We start from the raw sequence: 23786 nt of genomic DNA on the forward strand, positions 1-23786 counted from the left end.
TACATCTCTTTAAATAATCGCGAGAGTATTTGCCAATATCATTGATTTGATAGAATACCCCAGGTCTTTTTTCTGGTTAGCTAGTCATTTCTAGGTATGCTGACCATACATCGTCCCTAACCCTTCCACTGTTGCTGGCTTGGAAACCAAATCAAGTGATTTACAACTTGTCATTGCCTTCTGTGGCTGTGGTTAGATTGGAGTTACTGAGCTCTTTATTGTGTCAGCTATCACATGTATGCGATAGTGATACTATACTGTTTCACTATTGAGAAACACACTGGTATGTTGCTTTCGAAATTGGTGCATGTATTCATTGCAGACAAGTACTGATCAGTAGTGATGCTATATGGTATATTAGGTACTGGAGCATTAACTCTGAATATACAGTGATTTAAAAAACAAAAACAAAAAACAAGCCAATGTACTAATTGTAAGCAAATGAATGATTTCATAATCCTTGTTGTGGGAGTCAATAGAACATAATTTCGGTATTTGAAAAGAAGGTGCTTGAGAGACTCTCAATCATTATGGACAGAAGTGCCAATCTGAAGAAAATGCCAGGGGTTGACTAGGTTATGCCAATGGCCTTGGGGCATTTGAACATCAAAGGAGAGAAGGAAGGTTAGAAATGATTCACTTCAGTGATTGTGCATTGGCATCCCCTTGTTAAAATGCAGATAATGGTGCCTTCCTATTTTACAGTAGGTTTTTTTGTTTGTTTATTAAAGAAGTTATGACTTGCAATGGTAATGAAATTCTCTGATCACAAAACACTAACATGTATCAAAATGTTAGGTGAAATTCTGGTACCTGAATTGTCATTTTTTGTTGTTGTTTTGTTTTGATTTGTTTTTTAACCCAGTTTGTCCAACATTTCACTCACACTTTATTAAAAAGAAGGTATTTTGAGAAGAATTTGAGAAGAAACAGAGTATAACAGCTAACCATGTTATCATGGAATCATACAATGGTTTCGGTTGGAAGGGACCTTAACGATTAAACCTCTGTATAAAATAATCCTCTGTTTTCCAAGTGAGAAAGGAAGCTTCAGATCAGATTGATTCGGATTGATTCGCAGGTATTTCAACTACTCTGTTTGGCTCAGTAAATTTCACAGAAATTTGATAGAACTGCATCCATCAATTATTAATAATAGAACCATATTCTTTAAAATGTAGATATTGTTTATCTTCTTCCTGTTGAGATTGCAGAGAATCGCATGTTGAGCCAAGTGGAAATGGTTACTCTTCTTTTTTTCTAGAAAGTTCTTCAGTAGTTATTAATAGGCAAAATTATAAGGGCATTAGTGCCTAAGTATTTGAACTAAATCATGTTGTGGAAATTGCAAAGTTCATTTGGCAATGGATTTTCAGTCTTGCAGAAATTCAATAAATACCTTTACATGTAATGTTGTTAAAAAGGGGGATATTTTTAAGATATTGCATGGCTTTTTCTTTGAAGTTTATGGACATACAGTTTTAATGAACACATCAATTAACTCTGGATATGTAAAGTGATTTGAAAGGGAACAACAAAACAAAACCATGTACTAATGGTCAGCAAATGAAATACTAATTTCATAAATTAAAATGAAGATGCTCTGTGGACTTATCCAGCACTCATTAAATTTGGGATAATTCCTCTGTAGTCTTTAGAGAGTGTTCAAGATGATTGCTATTTCTCAAATGACCGTTTTGATTAACAAAGAAACAAAATTAAGTTCAATGTTTAGACAGTTACTGCAAAGGGATTTCAGCTACTAATGTCTGTGACTGGGTTGGCTGGGTTGGATAAATAAAAGGGGTTTTTATTTATTTATTTATTTCCCTCAGCTACTTGATACCCTTGGGGGCTAGATATAAAATAGGATTTAGGTGAAAAGTAGAGGGCAGAATTATAAACCCTAACAGCACCACTTAGTTGCAACTCAACACGCTGCATTTCCTTCTTGCTTAACATCTCCCCATGTAGAGTTGTCTCCAGGCTAATGATCTAATTATATAAACTAGGTAAAGACTATTATTTGACAACCCTTAATACTAATAGCAGTCTTTTAAAAGAAAAGTGCCAGTCTGTTCAGCTCTTCAAAAGATGGATACTACACTTTGGCTACTGCAGCTATTGCCATGCAGACAGAAACATCCCAATGCAGCTTTAGATAATACATCTAAGGGCAAATTTAAGATTTATTCCTATACGAAATTAAGTGACTCTTCTGGTAAGAGAAAGCTCTCATCCCTGAATCTTTACTCCTGTTTGAAGGGTCTGTGCTCTCTTGTGTGTTGCATAGGATGTCTGTGCACTGAGCGCAGGGTTATGGTCTTATCCTAGAAGGCTAGAAATCTGAAGCTTTCGCGTCGCAGTGCTAAAACTCTTACTAGATCTGGGTCTAGAAACCAACCGTAACTAACATTATTAAATGCATTATACTCAGTGAGCCTTTTAAAGAGAGATGTATAGATGTTTCTATTCGGCTTTAATCAAATGACTTCTTAGGTTCCATAATGAAGGGTCTGAAGAGCTGAGTGTGCTTTGTAATGGATTATTCCAATTTTGCTCGTTAACGGAGATATCTTTATTTAACTTTTCTCATTGACTAGTCACATTTACCATGAAAAATCTCGATCGTTATCTAGCAGGCCAGTCCCAAAGCCAAATAAATATTGTGGTTCAATTTTGCTTGTGGCTGTATTCACTTAGAAGAGAATCTGCTTGGATTGAGTGTCTGATCTGAGAAGCAGCACAGTTCCCCATGTGTTTGGAACCCAAAGCAAACAGTGAAAAAATAACAGCTAATCACCTTACGGTTTTCTTAGCTGTACAGGAAAAAGAAGGGCTGTGATTACAGCCCCACTTACAGTGAATTGCAGTAGTAAATCCGCTTGATTGCTGTGCCATCATGTCTGCCGGTAGGTTAGCTTTGCGCGACCATCGTAACACATGTATTCCCTCCAGTTAGTTGTAAAAATAAGACAGTACAGGTCAGTGCAGGAAGAGATGTCTTCATGGAAAGGGTACAGTCCTGCTTTCAGGAATAATTGATAAAGTCATTTGAAACTGGAATAATTCATGAAGAGAAGGTGATAGAATAGTTCCTTCATTTTAATTGGTAGAAAAAAGCTGTATCGCAACAACATGTAATTTTGAATATTTGGGCCAGCATTGTTTTTTCTTCCTTTCTCCAGCCCTTTCCACTGAATACTGTGCATCAGTTTGTACATTGTCAGCAGGCAGGTGACACTCCTTCAATATACAGCAAGGAAAGACTTAATTTCTTAACCTGATTAAGATTTGGGGTTTGAAACAGTTGTGCTATTATTCCTGAGAGCAGAGCAGTGACATACTACTCGGTTTGACTGCAAGTATTGTCTGGCATAAGCAATTTAACTAGACTTCATTTTCAGTCAAAACTCAAAGACTTACTTTTCTGTTGGATCGATAGTTATATATTTAATATTTTGGAGGTTATGCTGAGTTGGCTCCAATTTACTTGATTAGCATGAGAACTTACAATTTATGACAAGGTGAAAACAGGTTTGGCAAACTGAACTGTTCCTGTTAAATGCACTACATGCTGCCTCCTCTCCTTTAGTTTCATGCCTGGGCATGCTTTCTCCTTGAGAATGTCAGTACTGTTGCACGACCATGTAAGCTGTGATAAGAGATGTGCTTTCTGTTCATGAATCATAGCTATGACCAGCCACCCCTGATAAATGTTTCTGGGGTTACTGCCCAGCCACAGCAGGGCATTATTACCTCCACGTACCCACCACTTCTCAGTGGCAGCTACCTCCCCAGAAAAGGCTGCAGAACAAATAATGTGTCTCAAATGTTGCTCTCAGACCTGATATTCTAAAAAATCACCTATACCAGCACTTGAGGCTGCTGTGCCAGATTGTGACTTAGCGCCTGCTGGGTTGTGTGCAGGCAACCTGTTCTGCTGTCCTGCATGTATGTCAAGGGGGTTGCTGCTTAGCCCACAGAAACAGCAGATACATGAGCTATCAGCAAGGTAAAAACACCATTTGATATGACTAGCTGGTACTAAGAAGCACTGTTGGAATTTTTATTAAGGCTATAAACAAATAGGAAATAAATGAACATGAAGTAGAGTAATATCTTGATCAGATGCGTATTACAGAAGTTTTTGAGAAAGTTGGCTATGTGTTAATGGAATGCAAAATAAAGCAAACCATTTGATATAAATATTTGTTATAAATTATTCAGTGCAGTCTCCTCATTATAATTTACGGGCCCAAAGCTTGCTTCGAGTAAAATAAGTCATTGCACGATCTGCTGTTTTCTTGTTAGAACAAATTGGGCTTGGTGATGTAGTTCTGTTCTACCCATGTCTTGTCACGCCAGGAGGTAGTGCTGAATCAGTCAGACGTTTTGAGGCTGTTGTACCGGGACATTTTCCTTGTAATGTGTTCCCCCAAAAGACTTTTAAACGGGAGTGTTTCATGAGATAGGAAGAATGACTCGTTTAATAGAGACACCACAAAATGACCAGTTTGGAAAGCAGATTGGGTGTGAATTGTTCTCCCTGTAACTTTGCAGGCAAGTCCTTCGTTCCAGGTTTGAGTTCAGTAAACTTGATGACTTCCTGAGTTGTGGCAAACTGCTTCATCCCTTCTAGTCTTCAGAAAGGCTTTCTTCTGAGGCTTGAGTGCTCCGTGCAGGCTTCCTGCCCCCTCTGTTAACGTCTCTCATGTCTATGCCATCCTGTGTGGAAGTTTGTGGCTCAGTCTCCCTCAGGTTTATCAGATGTTGCTCAGGACAATCACCACGTCTTTCCAGGGAACAGCCCTGACCCAGTCGTGCTTAAAGAAATGTGTCATACAAACTGAAAGCAAGCAAAATCAATTAGAGTCCGTCACAGTCTGTCACAATTTCACTTTTATTATATTGCCAATAAAACTGATGCTTTCTTTATCCTACTTGGACTTAAAATGAAAATTGCGGGTAGAAGCGATATCAGCTTGTCAGAAAGTATGTGATAGTTTGATATTTCTCAGCGTGCCAGGTTTCAGAAGAGGTCTTGGGGTAGATCAAATGGTTCCCTCTTTCTCAAAGAGGTTTTGAAAAAAATAAAATTGCTGTCCTTCAGATCTTTTTCCAAAGTTGCTCCCTATTATTTCCATCTTCCTAACAAATTTTAATCTCTTTCAAGGTATTCACCCCATTTGTTCTCCCCTAGGATACCGAAACATTCCCTCTCAATTTGATGTGAGGAAGTACCTAAATCACAAGCTATTGCAAGCCTGCCAAGTCTAATTTAATTTTTGTTCTGTTTAATTTATTAATTCCCAAGATGGAAAATGTAATACAAAGAACCAGCCAGGGCTGCAGTTAAGTAATAGAGAACCAGAACTGAAAGAAAAACAGTATGAGCTATTCTTTTACTGTGATGAGACAAATCATTTCATCTATTTTCTGACATAAAAGACAAGAAAGGAATAGGTGAGTCTAACAAATAACAAAGAGGAGAAAGAACAGAACGGAGTGAAAATTTTCCAAATGTCAGAAGAAATTAAATAGTGAACTTTAAAGGAAGCAGCACCCATTTTGCTTAGTGGAGCCTTCTCAAAGTTGTCACGTTGGGAAGAACGGAAAAGCTCAGAAATGCATTTTAAACCCGTTTCTATTAGAGTTTGGGTTTCTTAAACCTCTTGGCAGCAGGTGTCTTTTCTTAATATTCATTATTCATGTAGCCTCACTATGCATTTCAATTAATAAATGGAGAGGTACACAAAGCCTCCTCTACTACATTAAATAGATAAAATGTATTACTAACTTTGAGCTTGTAATGCCATAGCTGGAGCTTGAAAGTTATTTGCCTGCTAGAGCTGATAGGCATACAAGTTGCAAATATTTTAATTTTGGTAAATATACAGATGAACCAACTTCTTTATATGTCTTCATATTTTATTGGATTGTAATGTAGTTTCTTACATTGTTCTGAAATAACAGGCCTCTTCTTCAAGTTTCAAATGAATTAGTCAAATGTTTCCTTTTCTCTCAACAGCATTCAAGTAATGTGCATGGGCCTAATCCTGTTAATGAGGGATTCAGATCATATTAGGCTGGATCTTGAGGTCCTTAATCTTTGTTCAAGCTAGTTCCCACTGACTTCTGTGCAAAAACTGCAGGAGCCAGGCCTGAGGTAAAACTGAACTCCCAATCCTGTTTCACTGAAAGCAGAACAAAGTTTTTTTCATTCATCTCAGTGGGAGTTGAAGCAGGACTAAATTGTTCCCTTAGAATTGTACCCATTAGCATCAATGTAAGGTACAGCAACTTGTGATATCCATTATTTAAAAAATAGAGCCAAAACCAGTAAGTCATTTCTCAGTGTGAAGTGATGCATTTTAAAGGGGCAGACTCCTTCTGGACCTGAGCTGCTGTAACTCACATGCTGAGAGATCCTGACATGAATAAGGATAGCTCAAAGATGAAAGGTTGAAGGATTAAATACCTAAACCGTTACCAGAGGAGTTTTATTTATATACTTACGTCTCCATTCTATAACAGTCTGATAATGGGCACTAGTGTGTGTGGGGGAAGTGGACACAAACTTTTAAATATGTTCAGTACTTGGCAATTCTTGATGCCTTTGAGCAACGGGACACAGAGCATCTTTCCAAACACAGTGAGGCTTAGAGAGCCTACTTCTTGAGAGATTCTGAGAGCTGCCCAAGTCACTTTGGGTACTGGCCTAGGATCTACTTAGCCTTTTCTCTCACGAATTTGCATGGGAACTTGATAACGTAAAGAGCCAACTTCTTGCGCTATCCCAAAGATTTAAATGAGAATTATAGATTAAAAGAGAGCTGGAACAAACTGTGCTATTAGAATAGGCAAAAGAAGCCATTGTGCTGTTCCATGATAGATTTATATAAGGTTGTGCTGGAAATTTTTCTCTAGCTAGGTGTTTCTACTATTTAATGAGAAGTTGTGAGGTTACGTGTTGAGTTAGCTTGGTTTGCTGAACCATATGAACCCTGCTAACAATGCGATTAGTTTTCATCCAGACTGTCCCCTCTCATTGGGCAAGCACCAGTATTGGTAAGGGAGGAGCATCAGAGGTGGGGTACGCTGGGCCATGCTTTTTCTGCTACTTGAAAATTAACAGTGTTTCCAGTCTGTTAGGTGAATTTGTACTGTTCATTCCCCACCAAAAAGCTAAGCAGAATATACTGTAGTCTTTAAGTCTCCCCAAACACAAGGTTCTGAATACAGATTCAGTATTCTATTATCTTTCCATGACTGAATTTGTATGCCTGTGCTTGTATGTCCCTGGGTATTCTGCATGAAAGTGCAGAGCAACTGCACGTTGCATTCACACTCACTATGGATTCAGCTACTGGCTTGCTTTGCATATGGAAATGAGGCTCTCATATCACAGAATCACAGAATATCATGTTACCCTAACTTGTTACAACTAGCTTTATTCGGAGACATGAGGCCAGTTATTCAGTTCTGCTGACTTTTCATCAAACAGTCGAGCAGATATAGCCTGCAGGCTGTTTGGTTTCAAACTGGGATGTCAGGACACAGGCAGAGATATATTCAAGCACCGTACAGGTGAGGATTCAGTGAGCCCTTGAAGATGCAGTTGCATTATTTTCATGTGTACCACCCAGAGTCCTGCTGGCTTATTCCTGTGAGCAAAATTGCCTGTGTTCAAGTGGTTGCAAAATGCGTGTCCTTCAAATTGGATAATTTTCTACGAGAGTATTCAGTTGTGATATGATTAATGACTACTTTTATGGTTCTTCTAAGCATCTCTATTAGGCAAGGTTAGACTAGCCTATCATTTCTCAACAAAAAATATGAATGCCGAAATGTTAAAATGACTCCCAAAAGCAGCTGGCCCTGGAATATACATATTGCAAGAGGTAATGAAATAATAATAAAGGAAAGACTGTAGTTTAACAATTGTGTATTTTAACCCAAGCAAAATAAGGATTTTGAGTCATTTTGAGAAAGCTGAAATTCTGTTTATTTTGAAGCTAATTGAAATAGCCCTGAATCTCTCTGTGTGCTAGATGGTGCTGCTTTCAAACCCTGCAACTGCTGCAGCATGGGACATACCTGAGTGCTTGAACTGCTAAGTGAACTTCCCAGACATGAGGCAAGCTTGTGTTGGAATTAATAAAAGCAAATAGATTCCTATAGAAATTTCCATTGCATTAAAACAATGCTGATTTTCAGTTCTGATTTTGATACTGCTGAATGCCACTGCTAGCTGAAGTCACCGTGGTATACATACCTTTTGGGATACATACCATACTGGGCCACATTGGAATCAGATTGTTTGTAACACATTTTCTTTACATGATGTGATTGCCTCAAGTTCAGCCAGAGTGCTATTTTTTTCCTACTCAGAACAAGATACAGGCGACAATTAGAACTTAGTGACACTCACTGCCCAAATTCACTTTGCTCAGTTATAACCAAGGTATTCTCCCTGTGTAGGATTAAGATTTCTGTAGAAACAGTTGCAAGACTGTTCAGTAAGGTATGATACGGAGAGTTAGTATATTTTATAATAAAATTCTGCTTATAATAGTTTTCATTATATATATATTTTTTAATGCTAATGATATTTTAAAAATGTATCTTATAAATGGCTATACGGAAATATTACAAAATTTTAGTCCATTTTTTAATCCATCATTTATTACCGAAACCACAGTTACAAGTTTTTCATGCTGTCTGTCAAATGATAGGGTTTCCACCGTGTTGTAAAATACCCAAGCAATTGTTGCTGAATCACATGATGGTTTGAATTACTACAGTCTGTATTGGGTATGGTGTTCAGCTTTGAGGAGACTACTGAACAGAAATACAGTGGTTCTGGTGTTGAATTTTTATGATTCAGAAAAAAAGTAAATAATCAGAGCTATCTATAAGTATGGAAAGTCATCTACATCTACTCATACTTGAGCAAGAGCAGAATCTGTTGAGCTGGAGTACAAGTGGCATCTTTGATCTTATAAATTTCTTGCATCTCAAAAAAGAGGCCGGGGTGGACCTGGTAAAAGTACTAACTTCATGACTGTATTTGTGGTGATGCAGGGGAAGTTAGAGCATAAATAAATACGAGTGTGATGTTCCTCAGCATTGCCATTTTGGTGATTAGAGGAGTTTAAGAATCTCTTATGTATTTTCTGTGTTTGTTTTTTTTTTTTTTTTTAACTAACATTTTATTATAAAACTTTTTTTTTTTTTTTTTTTAATGTTGTTTTATAAGCTTTCTAGTAGACTTTAAAAATACATGTTTTCATATCTACAGATGGTTTCTATAAATGGAAGAGTTGAAGCAACAAAGTAAACTGTTAAACCTCATTCATAGCACTGTGGGGAAAAAAAAATAATTAGCTTTAGGTTAAAAGACAGAATAAGTAATTAGTTTGTGGAGTCGTGATTTTGCAGAACAAATTACCGTGGAGAGTCTGTTCACAACCATTCAGTTCAGGAAGACACAGCTTATATACTGTGTCTGTGAAACCTAGGAAATAAATGTGCTGCTTTAGGTATCTCAAAACACGCAGAGAGCTCAACGACCCATAGTCAGCACAGATATCATCTGTCGGCAGTGAAGTCCTGCTTTCAGAGGCACACTACAAGGCTAGTTAAGAACTTAGCTTTGCATCAGGGTTGTGTAGGGCCATGTGCAGAGTGTAGAGAATTTTATTGGAGCTCATTGCTAGTGTAGCACAGTCTTTTGTAAGGAATCTCTTGATCAGGGTTAACAATTTCTACTGCTCTAGCAAAGCAAACAAAAATAGCACTTAACCTTCAGCCAAAAAATTGGGAAGTGTCTGATGTAACTCATTTCATTCTGAATGAGTATTAAAATTGAAGTTAGTTTTTTATAAAGTGTTTTTTATGAACTATTGTTTATCAGCAATAAAAGGTGAACTAAAGGATAATATGAGTAAAAAAAAGATTTTAACATGTAGCATTTTTGCTAGTCCATACTACCTAATTAGATGAGCTAATGTTATGATAAATCTAATCCAGGACACAGGCTGGGCTGGCTTTGTTGAACTGTAGATGGCTGGCATTTGGTTAGTCAGAATACTTCCTTTTTCACTCATTTGAAAATCAAGCTCTTTAGCTTAGCCTTTGCTTAAATGAAAATCATTAATTTATATTTTACATTTTCACAAACATTCTTTTCGATGGAGGGAGGAGCTATTTTCTTCTACCTCCAGACAGAGATCCTTTGATAGCCACCTCTCAATTTAGTCTTTAAAAATGATATTGATTTTGTCTGTGTGCCAGGTTTCTTGCCAGTTATCACTTCAGACACTGATGTCTCCTGGTAGATAGAGAACATGCAGTAATGTCAGGGAAAGGAAGAGGCAGAGGCAGCAGCAACAAAGGCATCCTGAAACGAAGGGTTCCTTTGATAGGACAAGCTAAATACCTGGCACAAAAGTCTAACATCTCTTCTTTTTATTTTTAACAAGTCCCTTGGTAAATAAAGGGGAAACTTAAGAGAGGGATCTCCAAATGTCAGCTCATCTGAAATAGCATCCTGAACAGTTCTTCACATTTTAAAAATAAAATAGTCCCTATAAGGGTAAGTAAAAGAAAGCTCTCCATCACCACTCGTTTGCACTCTGCAAGTAAAGAGCTAACCCATGCAAACATAGGCATGCATTATATAGTGTGTGTGTCAGTGTAACCCATTAATGACAGTGTGGCAGTAACCTTTCAGTGAAGGAGGGGTTCCCTAAGAACTGAGTCTTCATGCTTCAGCTGTAAGCTATGTGTTTGTTTCCTGATGTACAGACTCTGCTTTGTCCTTCGTAATGGTGGCTGTGGTGTGATCAGTTTAGAGAGAGACTGTAAGAAAGGACTAGAAAAAAAGGTTGTGGTAATATGGGGTTTAAGGCTGGTAAAATGTTACACCGGTATCTCCCCTGGTAAAGAAGGACACAAGAGGACACCGATTCTTTGAAAACTTTTCTGTGACCAGAGCTGAATGAATCCAAATAAAAGAGCAGTAACAATAGTAGGGATCAATTGTAGCTTATGCAGATAAACTTTTTAAACTTTAAGCTTACTTTTAACTGGCCCATCCTGGCCCTTCATCTGGTTCCCTGCACTGCTGCAGCACCCACACCCAGTGGTGGCTCAGCTAGAGCCTGACAGGAAATAGGAGCTTTTGGGGCATGCATCACTTCCATGTACTTGGTGTACCGTCCAAACAGAAGCAGGGCTAACTCAGTTCTGTTCACTTAAATGCATTCAAAGTACTATTTTCAAAATGGATTTAGTCTCCTACAGCCATTAACTTTAAATAAGGCTCATTTCCTCAAGTATAAATGCCGCCTTTCTTGATTAAACTTTCACTCTTAAGTCATTTGAAATATTTAGTCCTAGTGTCTGGACAGTCAGCAATACTGTTGTATGTTTTCGCAGGAGAAACTAAAACTTGCAGACTTTGTTTTACACCAAGCTCCCCCTCATGTGCTACCAGGGGTTTATAGAAATTGCCTTCATAATAATCTACCTTTGCACCTTAATGCGAGGTATAAGAATGTAGACAAGAATCCAGCCAATTAGCCCCTTTGTGGATTTTCTGATGGTTACACAGCCATAAAAAATCTGGAAGAGACAATCATATAATATTAAATAGACTCCATATCTGGTACGGGCAGTCAGAAGGTAATGACTTTCTTTGAAGTGTCCAGTTTGAAGTGGGCTTTCGTACTTAATGTGTCATGTCATTTATTATGGTGATACATTTGATGTTGGTAATTGACTAAGTCCCATTTGAAGTTCTGTGCTGGTTTAAGGTATCAGCCAACAGTTAAATAGCTGTGATGCTTTCCTCTTTCACTGTACATGACCTTACATTCAAGAACATTAGCCAGGCCACCTCTAAAACTTTTCTACAATCATGTCTTGTGCTGTGACTATTCTCTTTGCTACAGAAAGAATTAATAATCCAAAATACCATGTGTATTTAGTATATTGAGCTTGACTTAATACTCATCTTCACATTGGGGTTCTTTTCATTTCTAATAGAGAAGTAGTCCCCAGTCTAGTAAATGCCTGAATACATGCTCAAATGTGTTTGTGGTTTGTTTTGTTTTGTTTTTCTCTCCAGCTGGCTTTAGTGAGGCTGCTTTTATGTTGCAGCTCCATAAAGTATATCTCAAGCTACCTCTGTTGAGCAGAGCCCCCAGTGATTTCACAGTGTTATGTTTAAACTGATTCCAGATATCTTGAATTGTACATAGTGACTCTTCTGTGAGAAACACACATTAATAAAACTCTACAAAATTAAAATATGGGCATAGAGGTATGCTAATGTTGTATGTGTTGTTTTTACCCAAATACTATTTTTTAGCTTCAGTGTTGTTAGTCGAGCACATCTGTTACCTTGCGCTAGATTTAAAACTGAGCATCTCTGCCATTTATGTTGGTAAGTAAGGAGAATAGGACAGGAGAAAGATGCATTTGAGCATTTATATTGCTAATGATGAAAACCATAGAATGCTTCGACACTTTCTGCTCCTTAGAGATCTTTCTCTGCGTAATTTTTTTCAGGTGTTTTTGCAGCAATGATCAGATGGGTAAACACCGAGCAAAGATGGGAAGCAAAATGACACATCTTTCCTAGCAAGATGATAGAAAGAAAAGAAGCAAGTCGTAGTAGAGTGGGTCCATCTAATCTAGCTCTCCAGAGCTAGACAGTCACCCAGCTTGGGCACTCTGAGAGAGAAGAGCATAATTAGGGCCTGCTGCTTGAGAAATGGCATGGAAATAGGAAGCAGTGGAAACACTGTAGTAGAAAGTAGGATCTCTAAATGAAGAAACACTCAGCACTGGCATTAAACATGGCAGTTCAGTAGTCCACAGTCACCTATGCCCACCGTGTATTTACTGGGCCTAAATTTACTAGGCACTTTTGTTTTGGCCTGGAAGGTCCTGAGGTGTTGTGTTGTGCATGCAACTGTACCAGCCCAGCTCAGAGCAATTTAGTCTTTGAATCCTGTCATCTGGAGGAGAGACACAATGGCATTGGCTGTTCCAGTTCCTGCTCCCAAGGTTGTTTTTGGGTTGCACATCAATGAATTAAGAGAGGAGGGACAACGACATGAGGTGGCCTCTTTCTGCTGAGTACTGGGTGGTTCTTCCTGTTTGTTCCCCATCCGTGCTGAACCTGGGATTCCTCTGGATCATGTATTAGAACCTTAATAGAGGTTGTAAAGGGTGTGTAGTTACCTGCAGCTGCGGAAAACACCATGGTCCAATGGTCAGGATATTTTTGGGAAAGCTAAGAAATAGTAGTTTGAATCCCACTGGGCGATGAGGAAAGATTTGATTTAAGCTCTGTAACTTCTTTTGTGAGTGCTCCAGTTTCAGACTGTGGTGGAAACTATGTGTCATCACTGTAGATCCATGGAGTCTGGAGGAAGGATCCTGAGTTCTGAAGATAGGTGAGCACATGCATGCCCTAGTGTGGTTCAGGGCTGCTCTGTTCTCAACATACGGGGATTTCCATGCCTACTTTCTGAGAAGAGGGGATCTGACCCAGGAGAATCGCATTCTGGTGTTTGGATTCTAGTCCTGTGGTCAATAAACTGACATCTGGAGATTACTGCATCTGTTGTGCTGGAGGCTGTGAGGTTTTATGTTGTTGTTGTAGCTCTTTTTTTTTTTTTTCTTTTTCAAAAGTTAGTAAGAAGGCCTTGTAGCAGAGAGGTATGGATCAAAGATATTGGTCTTTTCAAAAGAAAGTTTGGCTAATGTTTTTATAAACTCATTAAAGGGATGAAATTTAAAATCAGGAAAATGTGCTTGACAGAAGGGCTCTGTTGTTAAAAAGAGTTCGATTTTTGTGAGGCTGAGCAGAAGTTTTAAGCAAGAGAAAATTCTTAGAGGAAGCTGAAAGCTGCAGGGATGATTATCATCTCACTGGGGCTTCATGCAGATGACAATTATGGGAAGACATCTGTTAAAAGCATGCACCAGAGACCCTTGTGAGCAAGGAACAGAAGCTTCTGCACTAGGTAGGTATGGGAGCAACACTGACTAAATAACAGGACAGATGTGCATGAGAGAACACCATGAGAAATTATTTTTTATCTGTCAAGTCGTAGTGGATATGTTCTAGAAATTCTGGTAAAAGTTAACTATGTAAAACAGGCAAATAAGTCATTTCATCAGCAGCTTGAGTTTAACTCTGATTTCTCCAGAAAGAAGTAATTGACCTGCAAACTAGGATTTAGTCACCTTGATGGCTGAAGCTGTGTAAGGCACAGATCAAATCAAAGTTGTTGATGCCTGTTGAAGTATGGGTGTGCAAGCAAGGAAGGTGGGGAAAATAGTTTCAAGTGTAGACTAAGGGGGAAGAAAGGAACCAGAAATGAGCATCAGTACCAGATAGAAAGGACGTGAGTTGCTATGCATGGAAAACCAAGTGAGATTCCCTTGCCTCTGCTTAAGTCTCAGTAGGCCCAGCTGGCCTCCACCTCCTTCTCCAGAAGGGCGCCGATCCCCTGGGTGATCTGGCTTTCACCTCTCTTAGTGTATGCAAGTCAGGAACTTTGCATCTGGCTCCTCTTATCTCAGTGTGTGGCCAAGCAGTAGCTGGAACTGATCCTATATTTTGGTCAATGATCATTTCTATGTAGGTAGAGTAAGGATCCTATTGCTTGTGTCTATCAGTATTTACAGTGACCAGACACAATAACTATGTTTCTGCTGCATACCATGTTAAGGTGTTGCTGTAACACTGTATACATATTTCAGTTTGGGGGATCTTATCTAAGGAATCCTTTTGCTGAATTTCATTCACCTCTTTTCGAAACTGCACTTGACCTGTAATATAAAATATTGAACGGTCATTCTCATAGGAGGAAAGAAAATGGCAGAGAAGCTCCAGAGTTCAGGCTAAAATAAGCAGCGTCTTTATCACTTGCACTGCTTTTATCCAATCACCTTCCTAGCATTTTGTATCTTGTGGTTAGAGTTTCATCTGTTTTGTTTTGTTTTCTTGTTTTAATAGAAAGCCTGAATGGAGAAGGTAGCCATACTTTGTTGTTGTTGTTATTTAACCTGGCAATCAAAGGTGTTTAATGCATGTTATGTGATAAATATGTGAGAAGTAAGAACGGTAATCGTACATTGTTATTTTTTCCTGCTCATTTTCAAATGAATACAATACTGTAAGTCAGCACTGTCAGCTCTGATTCTGGAATCACTGATTTGTACAATGCATTTCTTTAACCATTTCACAAGCTTAGTTTGCTGTGTTTAAGTGAAAATTAACACACGGGACTCCCATAAATACTAAGAGAAATACCCAGACTGTATTGTCTGAATCCAAATGTTAGAGAAATTATAGCATATGGGGATCCAGAGTTTGTCTGAGCCATTGTTGACCCAATAATACATAAAGTGAATGTTAATGAAGTGCTTATTTATTTATTTATTTATATTGAAGAAAGGCTAGCCGGAGAAGTGGCAGCATGGGCTACTCTTGTAAAGATTAGATCCATAAATTATGCAAGTTAAAGATTTAAAATATCTGAAAATATGAAGAATGAATGCACAGATTTTCTAATTATTATTTTAGATGAAAGTATAAATAACATATTGTGTAGAAGGAGATGAAGCAACACTGATAGATGAGCTCAGGAGCCATGGTACAGCACACTCTGTGTGACCAGTGGCAGCTGTACACTTCTTTACCATGCCAAAACGGGATATCAGCTGTTTTTAGGAAGTCTGTGTCTCATGAGATTCAATCTGTAATAACTTTTCCAAATTGCCACAATGAATATTTGACTTGTTGAACTCAGAGTATATGGCAGTCATGTTCTAGAAAGAGGGAGAATTGTGTTGTAGTGTGCGAGGATTCATAGGGATTTAATACACCACACTGTAAGAAACGGTCGCCACTGAAATGTGAGCTGCTTTATTAGTCTTCTCTGTGATGTCTTTCATTGTGTACACCTGGTGTGGTGATTTTCCAGAAGGGTTTTAGTCCACTGGGTTTTAGCTGTCTGCCTGTGCTCTGTGCCCTTGAACATACATTTACCTTTCTATTGTTTGAGTGCTTAACTCTTTTTCACATGAACACACACAAAAAGTGTGCACACAAAAGCCCTAATACATTTTATCTTCTGTATAACTACCTAAAAATATTCATTAAGCTTCATGTCACTGTTATTTTGGAGTTTCATAACTGAGCATCTGTATACTCTCCTCCCCACCCTTACCCCACCAAAGTAGTAAAGCCAATGATATGTTAGCACTGGAAGTTTGAGAGCCTCTGAAGGATATTTCAGTGAAATTATGAAATTTCTGTTCTCTAATAACAGATTAATTCTCTCTGGGAGGTGGGTGGAAAAGGTTCTCTTTAATGGTAGAATTTCTCAGGTGAGCTCAATAGCCTCCTTTCATCATTTTAAATCTTTGCACATCATTGTGCGTACAGCACTTCAACAAACAATTCAGTTGTTCCTCGTGTCACTCACAACAGCACATCTGCTTGTTTTGCCCTTTGAGTCTTCTGGCTTTGATTTTAATGTGGAAAGCTGATAGATATGTCAATGGAAGTTTTTAAATCCCAAGAGTGACAAAGTTTTTCTTTGATTCCTGCATATCTTCTGTAGGGAATATGTACTGGATGTGGAGACCTAACCTCCTCAACAGTATGCCAATCAACTCAGAGTTTACTCTCCCTTTGTCTTGTCCAACAACATTACTATTTTATGTCCTGTTCCGTTTCACTAACAACATATTATTCTTCAATGAGTTCGGCTTTGTTTTAACTCTTTCCAGATGTCACTTCTTCTATCTCATCTTTTCTGTGTCTGTGACAACTGCAAACCAGAGAAACTTTCAAAGAGATTTGTAACTACATTTTTTTATTGTTCTGCAGCCACTACAGCATGAGCTTGCTGGTCCCTTAGACATCACAAGAATGTTATGTTCTCGTAGGGCAGCATTTTGAAGTCTTAGCCTTGTTAGAAAGGAAAAGGTGTTACTGTGTTTTTAAATGAAGAAATAACATGTCAGCATGTTTAGTTTAATTCCCTGTTGGTTTGATAGCAGTGGAATGATCCACTCTTGCACTTGCCATCAGCAAATCCATAGAGTTGCTAATTAAGAGATTTACAGGTAGGGGTAACATCTTTAATTAGACTAAGGATAGTTGGGAAAAAAAAGCAGATAAGCTCTCAGGCACAGAAGTAGTTCTTCAGGTCTGAAACAGAAGCAGCAAACTTCAAAGCAAAATTCAAGTTGGAAGCAACTGCTCTGACTTAATTAAAGAATGACCTACAAAATACTTTTGCAAGTCTAGAAACTCCAATTCATAGCATAGTTGATACCAAAAGTTATAGCCTCACTGTAGATGCTATTTTGCTGGCCCATTACCTGCACCCCCTGCCTGCCCCCACTGGCCATTGAGGTCACCTTGCTCCACCACCAGGTATAAATTATCTCTAGCTCTTGCCCCTGCAATGTAATCGCCTCTCCTCCCTGCTGAGTCTCTTTGACTCCCCGGGTACGCCTTCCTCTTCTCCTGCGTAGTCTAATACGTATTTAATGATATTCTGAGTAATTGTTCTCAATGTCTTAATTACAGTTTGCTTTATAATTTTCTCCTTTTGTTTCACACCTTAACTAGGACTGGTGTGCCAAAAAACTTGTCTGCTTTTCCAAGCCTGTTGGTCTCATAAAAAGTATTACTTCGATCTATAAAACCTAGTTTTGACTGTATTTTCGGACCATATATCTATAATGACTTTGACGACTTAATCCCTTCTTCCTCCCATCAAAATGAAGAAAATGTAAGGTTAATTTTTTTTTTTTAGAATTAGTTGCATTATTTTGTGATCCTTCTTTCTTCATTCGGTAAAGTGGTGTACAATCATAAACATTACTGTAGACATTAAATGTTCCTGCACTTTAATGTAATATTATATTAATTGTAATGTAAATATTAAATTAATTGTAATGTCAATATTGAATATTGTAATTAAAATATTAAATATAATAATGTAAACAACTGTCTGATTAAACAGTTGTTTAACTTCTTTATAAAATACAAATCAGAACACCTTTCAAGGGTAAAATAAGCATTTGATTTATGATATTACTGCATAAATCTATAAACCAACAAATTCCGTACTATAATTCGAGGACTTCTTTTCTGTTATATTCAGTTTCTTTCTGTCAGAAAGTGATGGAAAAAGAATCATAATCATATTCGTTATGATGAGACATCTGACAGCCTTGTGCATCTACAAGTAGTTAATCCTGAAATATTATCTATCTATTTATTTATTTATTTATTGTACAAGCTGTTTTGATATGGGGTACAGACAGACCTTCTGATTTGTGTAACTAAGCCATAGTAAAAGCCCATGCTGCACAAGTGGATGTAGCAGGAAAACCGATGGGCACATTTTCTCATTTGGAAGAGTATATTGATTTGAAATGACACGAGTCTTTTTTTTTAAGATGTTATTTCTAATAGGAACATGATGTGAAGGTGCCTGACATGTTATGAACATGAAAATATTTCAGATTAAAGAACAAGAAACCTTCCTAAGGGCTATAAGAAATGCAAGACTTTTTATTTTAATGCATTTTTTTTTTTTATACCTGAAAATCCCCACTTAAAGATAAGTAATACAGTTTTCCTAAACTGTTTACCAGCAATAGCTGGAAAACAATAGTGTGAATTTAGTGTGATTTTTTGACAGTGTTATTAACTAACTTTCAAAGAGCAGCTCCATTAACCTATTTAGAGTGAGACTCTAAAACATTCATCCCAGGTGCAGTTGGTTCCATTTTTCAGTATCAGTCATATAAATGATCCAATAACTACACTTATTGTGAAGAAAATTTACCATCAAATCTTGAGATATTATGTATCAGGCTACAATTTGTTCTTGTAAAAGAACCTGATGTTTTCTCAGATTACTCTGTTCTGGCTCATGCCTCCTCTATCAAAATCACTGTTTCATATTCTAAGTGAATCAACTAAATTTAATGCTATTTTGGGAAGGAGGTACGTGGAATAGTCCATCTGGCAGTGAGCTTAAGTGGTAAGTCTCTCCTCACATTTTCTCACCACTAAGCTTTGATAAGAATAGTTGAGGAAGAAAATTATACCACCAAATACTTGAAACATCTATGCATATCCTCAAGTTCTTATTGTTTTCAGAAAAAACAGAAGTTAGAATAAGATTTTTTTTAAAAAAAGTAATTTGCCACATAATTTAATTGAAGTTTTGTAGATTATGATCTGCAGCATGCTACAAAATAGAAAAAAATATATAATAATGTGCGTAAATTTATGTATTCTACTGTGAAGGTACAAGCTTACTTGTGTACATCAGAGCAAGTTTTTCGGCCAAAAGTTTCTGTAGATTATTTGTACAGTGAAAATATGTGAAGTTTGTCAGCGGTCACTAAAATACTGTTTTTTTAAAAGTTGAAATAAATAATTAATTAAAAAAATATATATATGATTTTTAAAACCTCTGATTCAACATACATGAAGTCCAGCCTCTCTCTCCTCTCCCTCAAGCTCCCTGAGAGGGACTTTCTGACACAATATTTTTACCAAGGTAAAAAAAAAATATCTGTTAATAATGAATGTCTCCGTACTTTCAAATACCTAAAGGAATATTTCTCTGTAATTCATTGTCAAAAGTAATAACTGTCTAAGAATCAGAAAGAGAGAAGAAAATAGCTTGTGGTACTGTGAACGTTTTGATGCTTGCTTGCTTCTCTAATCATGATTCAGTGCCTAAGGTCCACCATAAAAATACATTCTTTGACTGATCCCTAATGGGGGAAATCAATTGGTTTAATGTTTTTATGAAATTCATTTGCTTAACTGAAACCTAAACACAATCGTAATTCAAACAGAGCTATTTAGCTTGCAGTTTTTGTTTTGTTTTGTTTTGTTTTTTTTTGGGGGGGGATATTTTTTTTTTTGGAAAAGTTCTGTGTCCTAGAATTGTTACCAAGTACAGGAAATATAAAACAGTGTGTTTTGTATGCTTGTAATAATGTGTAGCCTGTTCTTTTGAAAGAAAGCATAAATAATTTCTAAAATACTGCCTTAAAGCTAATATATTGGTATTGAGCCAAGGGACTTGCTGAAATAAGTATGCAGTATTCTATACTTGTATTTATTATTTTTTGAAGGCATTAGAGTGTCATTTTTAGGCTATTGATTACATGCTGCATGAGTTATATTATTTTTTTTCTCAGCTGTGACCCAAAGCTTCTGTCAAGCTGAGCTGCTGAGCTGAGCTGTTCTTTGATTCATATTTCTTGTCAATAAAATGACCAGGGTAGCTATCTCATGGATTTGGGAAGCCTCACTTTTAATTTCTGCAAAATAAAATTTACCAATGAGTATTCATAGGAAAATGCAACTTCTGTATTTGTGTGCATTTCTGCATATACTTTGCATGCCATATTGTTTGTAAAATTCAACCTCTTGACTTACTGACTCCTGTAAAATTTGGGATTTCAGTTTGTGTGCATTATCTAAATACATGGTAAAATGCTACACAGGCTGAGAGTTTCTCAGATAGTATAGAAACTAGCATGCAGGCATTACTGGCAGGGTCCTCAGATTTGGCTGGCCATACAGCTGTGGAATATAGAAAATATAGACCTTCCACCAGCATCACTTACTGCTAATGGGGCTATGTGGGGCTTCCCAGCATACCTGTAAGTAGCTCTTCAGTTGTCATTATTTCTCCACATGTATGCATGAACATTTTGTTGGCATCCTTTCTTTCCATACTGTATGGAAAGAATTTCTGGTGAATTCTGTGGGATGACGAGTCTAAGGGAATGTTGATTGCAGTATTATGACTTCCTTCTGAAGCAGGATCATTCTGTCCCACCCACCACCCTGACCATGTGTATGCTTATTTGTTAAGAGGAAATATGTGGCAAGAGCTCAAGATACATATTTTGCTTGAGAACATTTAATAAAATGTTTTGTCTTCAGTATTACGTATGCAGTTGATGAGATTTATTTTATTTTTTTTTCTGCTATAAAAGAAAAATAAGTTTTGGGGGTTTTTCATTGCTTGCCAATAAATGGAGCTTTTCAGTTGCATCGTATTTCTGTGGCTCTTTGGCCATTTAAAAATATTTGACAGAGGCTTAGAAGAATCAAAGTATTAACTTCTGAGTACAGTTTTTTGGGGGAAAGAGAAGGATCCTATTAATTTGCTCACTTATTAACCCCAAAGCTAATTAGCTTTCCTTTTTATTAAGCATCAGGAACTTTACAGAGATTTTAAAACAAGGCTTCATAACTTCTGCTTCTCACATACCTACTCATTTACCTCTGGTAACAAGAAAAGCAACCTATTTTGGGATTGGAAAAAAACTTTCAATAATCTGCAGATAAAATAGGCAGGCAATTATTTGAGGTAATTATGAGAAATATATATATATATATATATATATATATATATATATTTGTATGGGAGGACTATTATGCTTAAAGTAATTAAAATTCAGCCAGTGTTGAAATTGGTAGGCCGGTCATGATACCAGTTTAGTTGTCTTTGTATTAATAGGCTAAGTAAATAACTGGAGCACATAAATCATCAAGAGCCCAAAGAAATCCAAGTGTGTAGTTCAGAGGTAAATTTTTGGGTATCACTTAATATTAATGGGAAATCTACCCCAGCAAATTTAATCTAAAAGTCAGTCACATCAGACAGTTAAATAGAAAGACAATCCAGATTTAGACCTGCCTTTCCTGAATTATAAAAGGCATCATTTACGTAGGACATGTTCTAGAATGTTCGAAATTCCACTGACAACTCTGTTCTTTTTTGAATAAGTGTCTTTTAATGAAGATGCTTGAAAAATATCTCGCTGGTTAATGAAGTCCAGTGTATTGACTTAATCTGAGTTGAGTTTTCTTTTGCAGTGTATGTCGTCTAGCCAGAAGCCTCTCCCCATAGGCTGAGTAATTCTAGTTTCCCTTGTCAGTCACCACAATGTGAGTACCCTTTTTTGAGTCTCAAGGTTTTCTGAAAGGTTGTCCCTGTTCTGGATGCTTTTGAAGGCTTATAAATACTTCTCAGTTAATGCAGAGTAAACATTGCCTGATCTCTTCCACTTGTAAGAAAGAATTTAATTTCAGGTGGTTTTATTCTATAAATACCAAATTCTTCAACAAACTACAATTACATGCTTGTCAGCCTAGTGTGTTTGATCCCATTCTGCCCTAGCTGTGTATTGGGCAAAAGGGATGTGAAATGCTTCCAGAAGCATACGACTGCATTGAATTTGCATAGGCCAGATAAAATTATCACACAATGCATAAAGTAGTGAAGAACCCAAAGCAGTGGATATATTTGAGATGAAGAAGCAATGGAGTTTATTCAAGGATACTTAAACTTACTGTTGAATTCTTTTAGAGCCTTAAGGTGTAAGCAATTACTGGTGGATTTAGGTTGAGGCATGATCCAAATATTTAAGCACTTGTTGCAATTTCCAATAAAACCACTTACCACTCATTCTATGGCTTTTCACTTAAACATTGTCATACCAAATAAAACACAGCTTGTGCCTTTTGAGTGATGAGGGTAATTCAGAGAACAGACATATTGTCGCACTGGGCTTTGTGCAACACTCGGCACACTGAGCTACCCTGAGAAACCAGAGAGGCGTAGTAAGCCTGACCATTCTGTGTGTGTGTGGGAGGACATTTAAGAGCATTTCTTTATTTCTTTTTTAGTCCTGCTTTTCCTTTCTTTTAAGCATGCTCATTACTGCAAACAGTTTTGGTTTTTTGTTTTTTTCATTTTTACTTGATGTTGCTTACATTCATTGTTGCAACGACACTTAGATAGATACTTGGCTCTTTTTTTTTTTTTTTTTTTTTTTAATAGTATGTATTTGTGCATGTGAATAGGCTGTAATTTATCTGCCTGCATTTGGACTCTATGTACTTAGCATTATAAAATGTTTCTAATTCATTTTTTTTCCATGGGATTATAAGAGTAGCACTTCTGAAAAGTTACTTAGTGTAATTTCATAGCTTTGTGTTAGAATGGGCTTTTTGATAGCCCAGAACATTAGCACAAAAATAGAAGTAGACCTACAGCTCAGAGACCAGAGGCAGTCTTCTAATCTCAAACATCACTTCAGTCAAGTCATTCCTCAGTCTGAAATATTCTAATGCCTATAATTTTCCCATCTTCCTTTTAGGAAATAATAAGAATATATTTTATTCTGTAAGAAGTATTTGTTGCACTAATTCATTATAGGGAGGAGATGTAAACATTTTTAGAATGTGGGAAAAAAGTGTATTTTGCTCCCATAGAGAATAATACATACTTCAGAAAAGGTGAATATCTGGCCCGTCAGATATTCTTTAAGATAAAATATTATCTGCGTCACTTTTCTGGTAGAGTGAAAAATGTTTAATATAAGTTTTTCAAGGCATGAAAACAGTTTGGAATTTGCCTTCCTGTGAATATATCTTTGAAGGGAGCTTTTAATAAAAGTGAAATACTTGGTTTCTTCTGAAAGCTTTTCTACTTTTTCTTACTAGTGAAAATGAAACTTTAAAGCTGTAAGTTATCTTTTGCAATCAGATATCTGTAACCAGGCAATCTGGGGGGGGGGGGGGGGGGAGTGGGGGGGGGGGGGGGGGGGGGGAATTTAGAGAGATACCTGATTAAGGATTCTTTTTAAGTTACTGCTGAACTAGTGTTTGGGGCATTGCACAATTTTGG

General features: G+C 37.2%; 1 protein-coding gene across 2 annotated transcripts in view; it reads left to right on the forward strand.

Annotated features, from left to right (window-relative positions):
- The window catches only part of TENM1 (teneurin transmembrane protein 1), a 912278-nt gene that overhangs the window by 50839 nt on the left and 837653 nt on the right, over window positions 1–23786 (forward strand). Inside the window, exon 2 of one of the 2 annotated variants that reach the window (XM_072043002.1) lies at window positions 21971–22042. The exons of the other annotated variant lie outside the window; for it this stretch is intronic. The gene's annotated coding sequence lies outside the window, so the exon portion shown is untranslated. The remainder of the gene's footprint in view (window positions 1–21970; window positions 22043–23786) is intronic. 2 annotated transcript variants of the gene reach the window in all.

The sequence above is a fragment of the Anas platyrhynchos genome, chromosome 10, assembly GCF_047663525.1.
Source record: "Anas platyrhynchos isolate ZD024472 breed Pekin duck chromosome 10, IASCAAS_PekinDuck_T2T, whole genome shotgun sequence".
Lineage (NCBI taxonomy): Eukaryota > Metazoa > Chordata > Aves > Anseriformes > Anatidae > Anas > Anas platyrhynchos.